Source organism: Pagrus major, chromosome 7 (genome assembly GCF_040436345.1).
Source record: "Pagrus major chromosome 7, Pma_NU_1.0".
Classification (NCBI taxonomy): Eukaryota; Metazoa; Chordata; class Actinopteri; order Spariformes; family Sparidae; genus Pagrus; species Pagrus major.
Window position 1 is genome coordinate 30,821,701 of NC_133221.1, and position 12,256 is coordinate 30,833,956.

Below are 12,256 nucleotides of genomic sequence, written 5' to 3' on the forward strand. Positions count from 1 at the left end.
AATGGCCGCCCCAAAGGGGTATTATTAATGAGACGGGTGTTGTCGTTTGGTATCCCTTGGGCTCTGTGCAGACATCTTCCTTTACCGATTTTAAACAACCACTGTAGAGCCTTCCTGTCCTGGGCCGTGATGAACCATGCCAGTTTGTGATGTTTCCACTCAGGATGCTTTCTATTGCTCCTCAGTAAAAGTTGGCCATAATTTGGCTCCGAAATTTAGCCAGTTTCCATCGGAAGTAGAGCCTTTGCTGTGCTTTTATAATCAGGGTGGTGGTGTGTGATAACCAACGTAGGTTCTCAGTGATGGTAATGTATCCAGTAGAATTTATTGACATGGATCCTGGTCATTTCTAATCTTGTATGTGTGAGGTGTGTTTTACAAAGTCAGTGACTGCATGTCTTTACTGATGTGCAGTGTGTATAAAGTATAAGCATGCACTGCATGGTTACACACCTTCCTCTGCATATGGTTGGCCTGCTCTGTGTTTCTTCACTCTGCGCTGCCCGGTGACTTCACCTCTGCAGTGTGTGCTGCCAGCAGCTGAAACACAACCCAGCATGTACAGAGGGGAGAAATGAATCCCATATTTTCTGTTCTATCTGCGCTCTATGTATCCACCTCTCCCCCACTGTGCCACATTTAGATAAATCCGATGCCCACTTGGCAAAATGAGCTGCCAGAAACAGAACATGGGTCATTTTATGCCAGCAGCAGAACATGCACTGCTCCTGATTTACAACTCAAAGTTTTTATAACAAGACGTGAGGTGTGTGTGTGTGTGTGTGTTTGACTGCAGTGTGTTGAAGCATGCAGAAGGGTGTGGTGTTGCCATAAATTCCTTGCAGATGAATCAAGAATGGAAGAATTGTATCCATCATTGCAACATCATGTAATACTGACAGTTGAGGAGATGTGGTAAGAACAATATTTGCAGCATGAGAGAGCAGACCCTTTCCTGAACAATGGAGTAGTGGCACAAGTGAGCTGGCTGCTTTTTTATGAGCAGGCCTGACTAAAGGACCTGCTGGTGTGGAAACACCACTGGCAGTTTATTTTACTGATATCCTCAATATGCCACAGACCTCACCCTTATAATGTTACCAAAAGTTTGTTTAATGAGCCTCCATTATTTTAACTTTGTTTCCTTCCTTTTAGTATGGTGGATGGCTCTAAGTACTACAAATGACCCATCCTAAGTCTTGCATCCTTTAGTTACTGTTGCTCACCATTGGCTCGTTAAATACGGATAAACTTTATGTAGCACTTAATAAAGCATTAATCCCCAAGCTTGCATTTAGGATTGTTGGCACGCTTTAAAGTTGGAGCTCATGAAGAAACCAAGACACTGTACCTCCGTATGGGCAATGGAAACATCTCCTACCGCGAGGAAAATCCCTCTCGTGTTTCTCAGCAGCACCACAGTGATGAGCAGCAGGGTCCACAGCCTCACCAGAACAGCAGGAAAAGTTCGTCCTCAGCAGCTGAAGCTCCTCAGGTCCACAGTCTCCTCTGACATTCATACAGGGGAAGAGTGCGAGCGACGTCTTTCCCACATGGCGACAGCTAGGCTAACTTAGCTAGCTCCCATCAAAATGGTTTTGTAGAGAAACACGAGAAAAGTAAGGCACCAGGAAAATGTTTTTTTATTGGTATAGAAATGTCAGGGGGGTTTAAGACAGTATGGAACAATACCAAGCCCTAATTGTGAGTTTGTTAGAGGTATAATATACAGTAATACAGTAGCAGAAGTAGACTCATGCATATACTGTACCATTCAACATAACCTGTGAGGACATAAAGGCAGAAGGAGCTGCAGTCCAGTCTGTGCTTGCTACCTAATTTCTGCCTCTACAAATTGCGTCCGAGGTCTTACGCTCTTTCTTCCTTTCTCTCTTCTTTTGTCCCTGTAGCAGTCTGCTGTTGCGAAACATGGCGCTCAGTGTAACAAAGAGCAGCTGAAACCCAAACATGCCGGCAGGCAGCATTCCCTTTCAACTAGACCGACCTTGTCTCAGAGGAAACTCGCCCTGTTCTGACATTCCCTCTCACTGCAATACAAGCCTCCTCTCTGAGCATTCATCCTCTGCACAACACAACTCTTAACTAGGAAGCTGTTGATTCACCCAGTTGTACAATGTATGTATGAGATATTAACACAAGGAAACGGCTGCATTTATATACTGTAGTGCTTTTATCCAACGCGCTTTTGCCCATTTACCCACACACTAATGGCAGTGACCTACAATGCAAGGTGCTGGCCTGAACATCAGGAGTCAATATTTTTCTCAAGGACACTTGTAAAATGTATGCACTCTGTAAAATTCCACTGTTTAAAAAATAATAATTATAATTTAAAATACACAGAATTAGTTTTGTTCAGTTCAGGTTCAGTTTTCCAGCTCCTCCTGGGGGATCCCGAGGCAAGATGAGATGAGAAATCCTTTCAGTGAGTTCTGGGTCTACCTTAAGGTCTCCTCCAAACAAGGAGGCATCCTAAACAGATGCCCGAAACACCACAACTGGCTCCTTCGACCCAAAGGAACAGCAGCTCTACTCAGAGCCCCTCGCCCTATCTCTGAGGCTGAGCCCAGCCACCCTAAGGAGGAAAATAATTTTGGCCTCTTGTATCCACAATCTCATTCTTGTGGTCACTACCCAAAGCTCATGACCATAGGTGAGGACTGGAACATAGATAGACTGGTAAATGGAAAGCTTTGCTTTTCAGCTCAGCTCCCTCTTCAACCACTCCAGTCCAGCCTGAAATGTCTCAGCAACTATTGGATGGTTTGCTAAGAAATTTTGTACACACGGTCATGGTACCAGTCCAGGGGTCAGCCACCTTTATTATCAAAGGAGCCATTCTTGCCCCCCCGCCTCAGCAAAAGATCTGTCTGGAGCCGTAAAACACAGCTTAGAATGTCTAAACTGGCCCATCAAGAATATTAATTGGCCCTAGTGAGCATTCATTAATATTTTCACATGTGGCTACTATGCAGTGGGCTATTTATTCTCATTGCGGCATTTCCAATACAATTACGCCATATTTTGGTGCAACGGTTTAAATTTATATTCTTTATATAAGTGGATGCTATAACCAACATAACACAAAACTTGTGCAGGTGACCCTGTGTGTGTGAAAATGAATAAAATAAAAAAGTAGCCCACTTTTATAATAAATAAAACAGACAGCAGCATCATAGCTTTAAAACAGTAAAAGTAAAAAAAACAAGAAAAAAAAACAGGCTAGTTTCTATTTAATTTTGACTAAAGTCCATCTCAATGTGAGGTAATCCTCTTGTCTTTTTTCCTCAGCCACATACAGCATTCTACCTTCAGGCCTGTGCATAAAGCACAACAATATCAGTTCAGGGCCATTCAATTCAATGACAAAAATTACAACTTGCAAGAACAGATAGTATTCTGTGCGTAGGCAACGCATTTTCACAATCAATGAATGTAAGAGTCACACTAGGCCTGCAGCAGTGTGTATAAAAATAACCATCATCATTCATTTTCATGTCATTTTTGTTTTCAGAGGGAGCTGCTGCAGAGGAGCAAAGCAGCCACAGAGCCCCTGACAATGACTGTTTTTAGAGCGGCGAAGAAGAAGTTGATTTTAACACACGAGTCAGACGGAGCTAGCAACATGTCAGCTATCTGACAATATTTTAATCTGGATAACCCCACCAGTAAAACGGCCACATGTTCAGTATGCAAGGCTGTAATTTGGAGGGGTGGCACGAGTGATGCCAATTTCAACACCAACAACCTATTAAAGTATTTAAAGAAGCATCACGCGAAAGAGCACTCCCCTAACTTTATGAGACAGGCTGAAAGACGTGCAGGCAGACAGCTTCACTACTGACATTTGGACCTCCGACGTGTGCCCCGTGTCTTTGCTGAGTCTGCACACTGGGTGGACACAGTATCTCCATCAACATTTGCCCATCAAAGTGCTGTGCTGCAAGCAAATGAGTTCTGTGAGTAAGTTTTAAGGGAATTATTTATTCCTAGATTTATTTAAGTTGCTGTTGCACTACTGTTTTACACTGTTCTATTTAAAAAGTGGCTGCACTTTAACATTTTTTAAAGCAATTGTTATTTATTCCTAGATTTCATTATTTGTTCTTTTTTGGTTAAGACTGACTGTCAAAATAGATGATCAAAGAATGTTGTATGGCAATCATTCATCATCATCAACATACAAGTTTTTATAAGATCTTTGACGGACAAACTAGGCTAAGCTAACCATTCTGCACACAATACCTTTAAACAGCACCCAGAGATATAAATCAGGCATGATTTTTGCTCAAGAGTAATTCTTTTCAAAAACTAAACTATCCCTTTAATCTCAACAACATTTGGGTGTGCCCAGGTCTAGGGCAGTTTTGGGTTAAAGTCTTTGAAACAATTTCGCACACATGTGTCAAGGTTATAGATCCAGAACCAAAGCTGGCAGTCTTTGGCGTCGCTCATAGAGAGCTGAATCTTACTCAAGCCCAGCCAACGCTGCTGCCTTCTCGTTGCTCTTACCAAGACGTCTTATACTATATAACTGGAAATCTAGCTCCCCCCTAAACATAGCCGTTGGGTTGAGGAAGTTATGGCTTATTTGAAGTTGGAAAAGTTGGTAGAGTCGCTGTATAATTTTTATTTATTTTTTTATTTTTTTTCTTCAAGGTTATTTTTTGTATTGGGCAGGGGGTGGGTGGGGATATAGTTGTTGTTGTTACAATGCATTGTGTAATTTGGATAAAAAACAAATAAAAACATCTGAATAATCTCAACAACTTCAACCTCCTGGCAGGTATGTGCTACACTACTGCATATCTGAAAAAAAAGGCTAGGCAGGCACAATTTGCTGATAGGAACAATGAGTAGGCTACCAGATGCATTATTCAGTCACAGGAAGGTGATTTATGAGTAATTACCTGACAGTGTTCGGATGTGGTTAACCCCACCCAGCAACTGCTTCAAGCAGGTTAAATCAAATGTGAAACATTAGTTTCAGGTTATCTCACCCAGGCCTGCGAGGGAGTGTTTGCACAAGTGATCACACTCCACTGCTTCTGCAACATGGTGAGGAAACAGTTGTTTTAAAGGGTGACTCAATGTCTGGCGTGGCAGGTGATTATGACAGTTCTAGCTTTTGGCTCAAGGCACTAAGAGACCACATCCATATGAAACAAGCATTGAGGATTCACATCAGCACCCTGCCATTTTGTTTTCCTGATTTGACTATGGCAGTTGTTGCTGAGTCTGGGTTGAGCCATCTGTGTTTTGCAGACACGTCCAACAATGCCAGAAATGTGGAGTGCAGACAGCTCATATCTGACCCAACTCCTGATGACCAAAGGTGGTACACCCTCAGGCTTCCTACAAGGCCAATATGCTTTCCATGAAGCTGGATTGTTGTGCTGGGAGTCACGTTCACATTTTTTGGACACACTGTGTTTTGGATTTAATGTAGGATACACATATTTCAAGACACACACCCACGGACACACACAAATCAGCATATTTGAGTTTTTTATAAGACATTTTACATGATCCCTCTGCGGATATTAGCTTCAAACTAATGGGAATTGTGCAAAGGAATGAATGATATAATCTGGACATAAAAATACAACAATAACCTTGCAAACACAAACACAAACCACATGCAAATCACTGTTTTAGCAAGGGCAGAAACTGCTAAACATGTGTAATAATGTATGTATTAGTATCAATAGACCAATTATTATTATAATTACACATGAGATGTATTCTGGGTCCTTCAAAATCTCCAATGGAACAAGACAGGGCTGCCTGTTATTGCTGCTACTTTTTGCTCTGGCCATAGAGCCTTTAGCCATTGCAATTAGGCACAACATTTGGGTTTGAACAATGATTTTCACTCTATGCAGGCAACACGATACTTGAAATTATAATTATAATTACAAACTATTTCAATAAAAACTAATTCAACTTTAACCTTCTGAAATAAATGATAGACTTTACTCCAAATTATTTCACTGTATGAATCTTGTGTGTGTCTGTGTGTGTCTGAGTGTGTGTGTGTGTGTGTGTGTGCGTGTGCGTGTGTGTGTGCGTGTGTGTGTGTGTGACCTTTTGGATGTGTCAAAGAACACAGAATATTAATTAACATTAGATCCTGACCGGGAGAGTTAAATTACCAGTGAAGTTAAAGGGGCACTTTGTAGTTTTGGAGCAGATATGCAACCTTAATATTAACAATATTAATGAGGTAATAACATAAACTCAGAAGTATTTATCTATTCCATAACTGAGTAAACAAGCTGTTCTCAGAGGAAAATAAGGTCCCCAAGTAAAACAGTAGAAATTGTGTTGTCCTTTAAGGTCAGTTTGTTTATTCAGTCATGAAAACAAAGAGTTTGTTCATCCAATGAAGATCCTTCTCTTCTGATTAAAATGTCTTCCCAGAAAACTACATAATGCACCTTTAAGATACTGTGCCTTGTGCGTAAATGCGCACATCATCTCTCTTAAAGCAACACTAGGTAGTTTTTCGACCTTAAAATAATGTTTCTAAACTCAGTTAAGTGGTAGAAAAACGGTTAATAGGATGAATGGTGACGTCTCTGCAGCCTGAGGGGGTCGCGACCGCACTGTGTAACTTCTCAGAGCGGGTCGGAACCTATCTGATGTAAAGGCGTCTAGTGCGACCTGCTTTACGGCATACATCAGCTACTTGGATTTTTCGTAAACCAACGCCATGGCCGAGCCAGCTAAAAAAGGCAAGAAGGTATTGTCTGAGGAGGCGAAGAAAAGAAAGAGAGAAAGTGATAGAACAGAGCCCGGACACAGATAAATATTGGACAAGCTTACACTCGGTGGCACGAGCTGAGAGAAGAAATGGGTTTCAAGACTGATGGCGACCTAGCCTTGATGCTACTGGATTTGTAAGTCATATATTACATATATACATATTTATTATCTTACCGACTTTTACTTTGAGTTGATTTGTTGTTATGTGGTGTTCATTGGGGCTCTATTTGTCCACAGTTTATAACCGTAATAAAGCCGGGAGATAATCTAATGCTGTCCGTTTCGATAGCTTGCACGTTTTCCTGTAGCGACTGTAAACGATGACTAACTTAGTAAAACACTGTGAACGTCTTGTCTTGGAAAGTTGCAGATTCCTTAGTTCATGCAGATAATCAACGTAATTGTTGAACAGTGTGGTCGGGAGGTAACGTTAGGCTATTGTTGTTATCACTGACGTTAGCATGCTACTTACTGTTGTCGTACCGAGTTGGTTGTAGTTATTACGCCAAACACAACGTCAACTTGCAATTGTATTTAGTAACTCCCGGAAACATAGTTATATTTTCAGACGTTACTAAACACATTCATGCCCAGGCGTCGTGTTTTGGAAGTAACTTAGTCAATCACTATAACTAACTAGGTATGAGAATAATTCTAGCATGCTAATGTGCTGTGCAGCCTTTATGCTAACAAACTACCAACTGCTATCTCTGAATCTAGCTTGTTGTTGGCACTCGATTGAGGTTTTTTCCAACGATTGTGACCCACTGCCAGTCGAAGTTTTCCCCTCATGTTGTACAATGTAGGTTCTGCATTGCGACAGGTTACTACAAACACTCTGATTTATGTATTTTTTTAGTTATCAAAAACCTTGTCGGTGGACATGTTTCCAAACAAGGCTTTGTGATTCGCCGGCTCTGTCAACAAATTCACGTGTATTCATTTTCCCCAGGGATGCTCATACAGCGACAACATTGGTGACACTGGTAACAGATAATTGCGCTTCTCAACCAGCTGGGGGTAGTAATGAGTCCAAACTACCTAGTGTTGCTTTAATGGAGAGCTCACTTGTTTCTGCTGCTGGCGGATCGCTGCAGGTAATTTAATATTTTCCTGATAAATGATATATTATTACAAACACCTGCATCCCATCGACTATGAATCATTATTCATTTTTAGGACCTGGATCGCCCAATCCATGGTTTTTTTTGCTGCGACCACTGACCAACTTCTTCTTTATCACTTTTATAGCATAACCTGGAATGACATTTAGGCCACTTGATTAAACTTTTGGCCAACATTGTTCTAGGTCTATACTTTATTAGAAATTAGACATTAGAACATGATTTATGAATGGCTTGAAATAAGGATATGATATTTTTGCCGTTATCCTTATGACCCTTTGTTTTACCTGCTCTCTCAGTGCCCTATATTATAACCAATCAAGTCCTTTTTACCAGTTTAAATATATCTAAGTGGACAGCAATCAGTTTTTGGTGGACAATCACTTTTTTTGCAAGGCTCATCCCTAGAGAAACTCTGTGTCTGATTTACTGTTGGGTTTTGCAGTATGTGCGAGATCGGTTCCTATGGTAATTTTCGCAATATTCCACCATTCATTGGACACATTAGTCAGGATATGATGCACCTACTGATATTCTGATTATTCATTTTAATGCAAACAAAGCTTCTGTTATACACATTAGACCTCCTCTAGACTTTCTTTGTGAACCCCCAACCCCAACCTTAAAGTTTAAACTGGGCCTATGACTTGAATCATTTCTGCGTGAGGCATTTAAGGAGCTGTGAAGACAAGTAGCACCACATGCAGTATATGAAATAAAAACAAAAGGAATTTGCAGCAGGATACTGGATATGGTGTACAAATATGCACTGCATATCCCTGAACAGGTCACATGGAACATGATCACTGTCTCTCTAGTATACCAAACTGTTTGCAGGGGCAGCCATGCAAAACAGCACAGGGCTGTTTAGACAGCAGGCCCAGGTGTTTCCCAGACAGTGCAGCTGGATGGGGGTTTTGCGCTCCATCACATCCCTCCCCTCCCCTCCACACATACACATATGTACACATACACGTCTTCCAAACCACTCTCAAAACACCCCTATCCTTAACAGCTTACACACTAATACCATCATCATCATGTCTACCAGCTGTCAGACAGACTCACCCGGTCTCTCTCTCTCTCTCTCTCTCTCTCTCTCTCTCTCACACACACACACAGACACACACAGACACACATAGACACAAATATACTTGTACATAAAACATGGATGGGCATATAGTCGCATGTTCATAGTTGACAGGTGGATACAATTATATGATTATGCAGTTTTACCAGCCGTGACAGTGTCGGCTTGTAATGTGTTTTTGTACGTGTGTACGTGTTGTTTTGTATCATGGCAAAATGTGTTCCTGGAGACGCGTTTTGTATCGGAAACTAACACAGAAGCAGTTTTTAAGTTTATGTTTGTCTGTCTATCTGTCTGTGGATGGACTTTTGTCAGCACGATAGTGTCACAACCATGCAAGATGCAGTCTTGAAGCTCTACAGGTGTGAAGCTGAGATCAAAATGAAGGCAGAGTTTGAAAATGGGTGTGGTCCAAGCAAGGGGGCCAGACCTAGGGAGGTAGGAAGTAGGTAACTTTCTGACCCACATAATTTTAGGTTGCAGATCCCAGTTTGAAATATTCCCGTCCACTCTAGTGGACTCTTCACACACTCTCACGCCACAGCTCCTATTTCTCCTATAAAAATAATAACAATAATAATAAATGATTATATTTCTTAATTACATATCATAATATAGGATAACATATTTAAATTATATAGATTATATTATCATTTCTTTATTATATATTTGATAAAATATGATCTACTTTTGGTATAATATCCTCCTACTTAAGCACACAGCATTTGATTTTGATTGCATTGATTGCATTGTGTGCATATCTCAAACATCTTCACATGATACTTTCACAAGACCAATCCTTGACACACAGATTTCAGCAATCAAAACTACAAACTTTGTATTGGTGAATAAACTAAATAGATCACAGTCAAGAATAATCAGCTCTCATCAATTCTGTATTCTCTTGTGATGACGATGACTGTTGATGCTTTACGAACACTAAAGGAGACCATAGAAATTAACCACTATTTAGTTTGGAGATATGAATATTGCAGACAAGTGTATCAGGATGATGTGATAGGGCTGTAGCCAATTCTGGGTGACAGATTTTGCTGTTCAATAAAAAGATTAAATTATTTTTCAGTTCAGCAACACATTTTTTCCAACCTCAGTGCCACCAGGTCAGTGATCCCTCCAGTTGGTTTGTTTTTTCTTTCTTTCTTTCTTTCTTTTTCTTTTTGTAAACTTTGTTTATTGGTTTTGTAGGTGGTCATCATCATCTGTTACCTGAATTGCAGCTGAAGGCAAACTGTGATAAGTAGTAAGACCGCTGCCTGTTTTAGCTGGTGGTCGAAAATCCTGCTGGCTTTGTCCCCAAACCTCAGGAGCAGTTTGTCAGCTTCAGAAGGTGACGGAGTGTCCAATTTATTTTTCTCCAGCAGAAGCTCTTTCTGTAGGTCGGGGTAGTGTGCATATTGTAACTAGTCTGATATCACTGTGGCGTTATATGTGCAGGTCTCAGCTAAGGACAGTAACCTGCTGTCAACTACCCGCTGCATCTGCATTGAAATCTGAAGGGTCAAATTGCAATGATTTGTGAATTAAGATGGCTTAGCTTGCTCTCTTGTTCTGCCATTAAAAAGAGAATAAGATTGTGCTACCTAGCGTTCATGTATCTTCATGTGGTCTGATGTGTTTTCAGATGTGTTTCCTGTTATCAAGATGTGACAGAACATTGTTCAGCTTTATGGGTTTCCCCAGGTGCAGAACATTCCAGCCAGCAAATGTTATAGCTGTTCATGTGAGATTTTGTACCGTACTAGAAGAAGCCATATAGAAAATTGGTTTGTAGCATATAATACCACGTGCACATCATCTAATTCCTGCCTGTATACCCTACTAATTCATCATAAAAAAAAAGTTAAGGAGTCAATAAGCAAAGGAAAACCTCCCCAACTAAGGTGCGTACAGAATCCCACTTAACTTCTCACAGGTGCAATCCGAATATGCATCATTATGGCATTAATCATCCCGTCAAAAATAAAAATAAACTAAGGTCTATAACGTATGACCAGTGAAATCTGTCCAATGTATTTAGAGTACTAGTAACAAAAGAATGACATATAGTGAGTGAGTTAACCTTCTCAACAGAGCAGCGAAAAAACAAAAAACAAGATAAACCTCTGAAATTGTAAAATTTGAACACAGTTCAAACTGTTTTTGTGCGCGGCATTAACAATACTGTCCCACACAGTCTTTTAGGATGCATGTCTTATACTCAAATGGGGTCCATGTGTGTCTAATTCTCATATATCCAGAAGCTGGTGTAATCGATCGAATTCGCGGTCGATGATTCCATGGTCCTCAAAGAAGCGTCCCTTGCTTCCCGGGAGGGTAACATGCAGTGTAGCTGGGAAGCGCAGCCCAAATTTGGCCCTATCGATGGATCGCAGATGTTTCTTCAGGTCTCCAGATGGGGGTTTGTCTAGGTTAAGGATTTCTTTCAGAAGTTGAGAGACAAACTGTGTGGGCTGTTCCCTTTCTGCCCCCTCTTCAACACCAAACAGTCACAAATTATTCTGCCTGGAGCGATCCTTGAAGTCTTTACATTAAGCCTGCAGTTCCCTCAACTCACTTTGAAGTTGGTCTACGGTGTTACGGAGCTGGGTGACATAGTTGGCAGTACATTTTACAAAAACAGTTTTATTTCTATGTTCATTTTTCAATGGTTGGTCATATCTATAAACACACTGTATATATGGATACTAACTTAAAAAGTTTCTAAGTTCCCATATGATAGCTGCCTCATTCTTTTTACAGTAATGTTCCATTAGCAAAGCATCACAGGGAAGACACACTACTACAGGTGTCTGCTCAGCAGTGCTATTCATAGAGTCAACACAGTTTAATTAAGCCAACATCTCAGCTGTCAGGTTGGTCCAGAAGCAAGTTGTCATTGTGTCTTAAAATGTTAAACTGCATGAAATCTATGATGGTCCAAGCAGATGTTTCATCGTATGCACTTTTACTTAAAGTACTTGTTCAGCAGGAAAGTAAGTCCTTGTTATGATGGGTAATTCTGAATTAAATTGTTAGATAATTAATACTAATGCATTAATATCTTAGTTGCACTTTTGTATCACAGCTTGTTAAGATATATCTGTTTTTAATATTTTTAATCTATCAGTCAAAAACTAACCTAATAACCTATAATATGCATAACATAATAAGGTTATCATGTGCTTTGTTATGTAAAATGCTAATCTGCAACATCACTAGTAACTGTAGCCACTATGAAGTAAAAGGTAGTTAA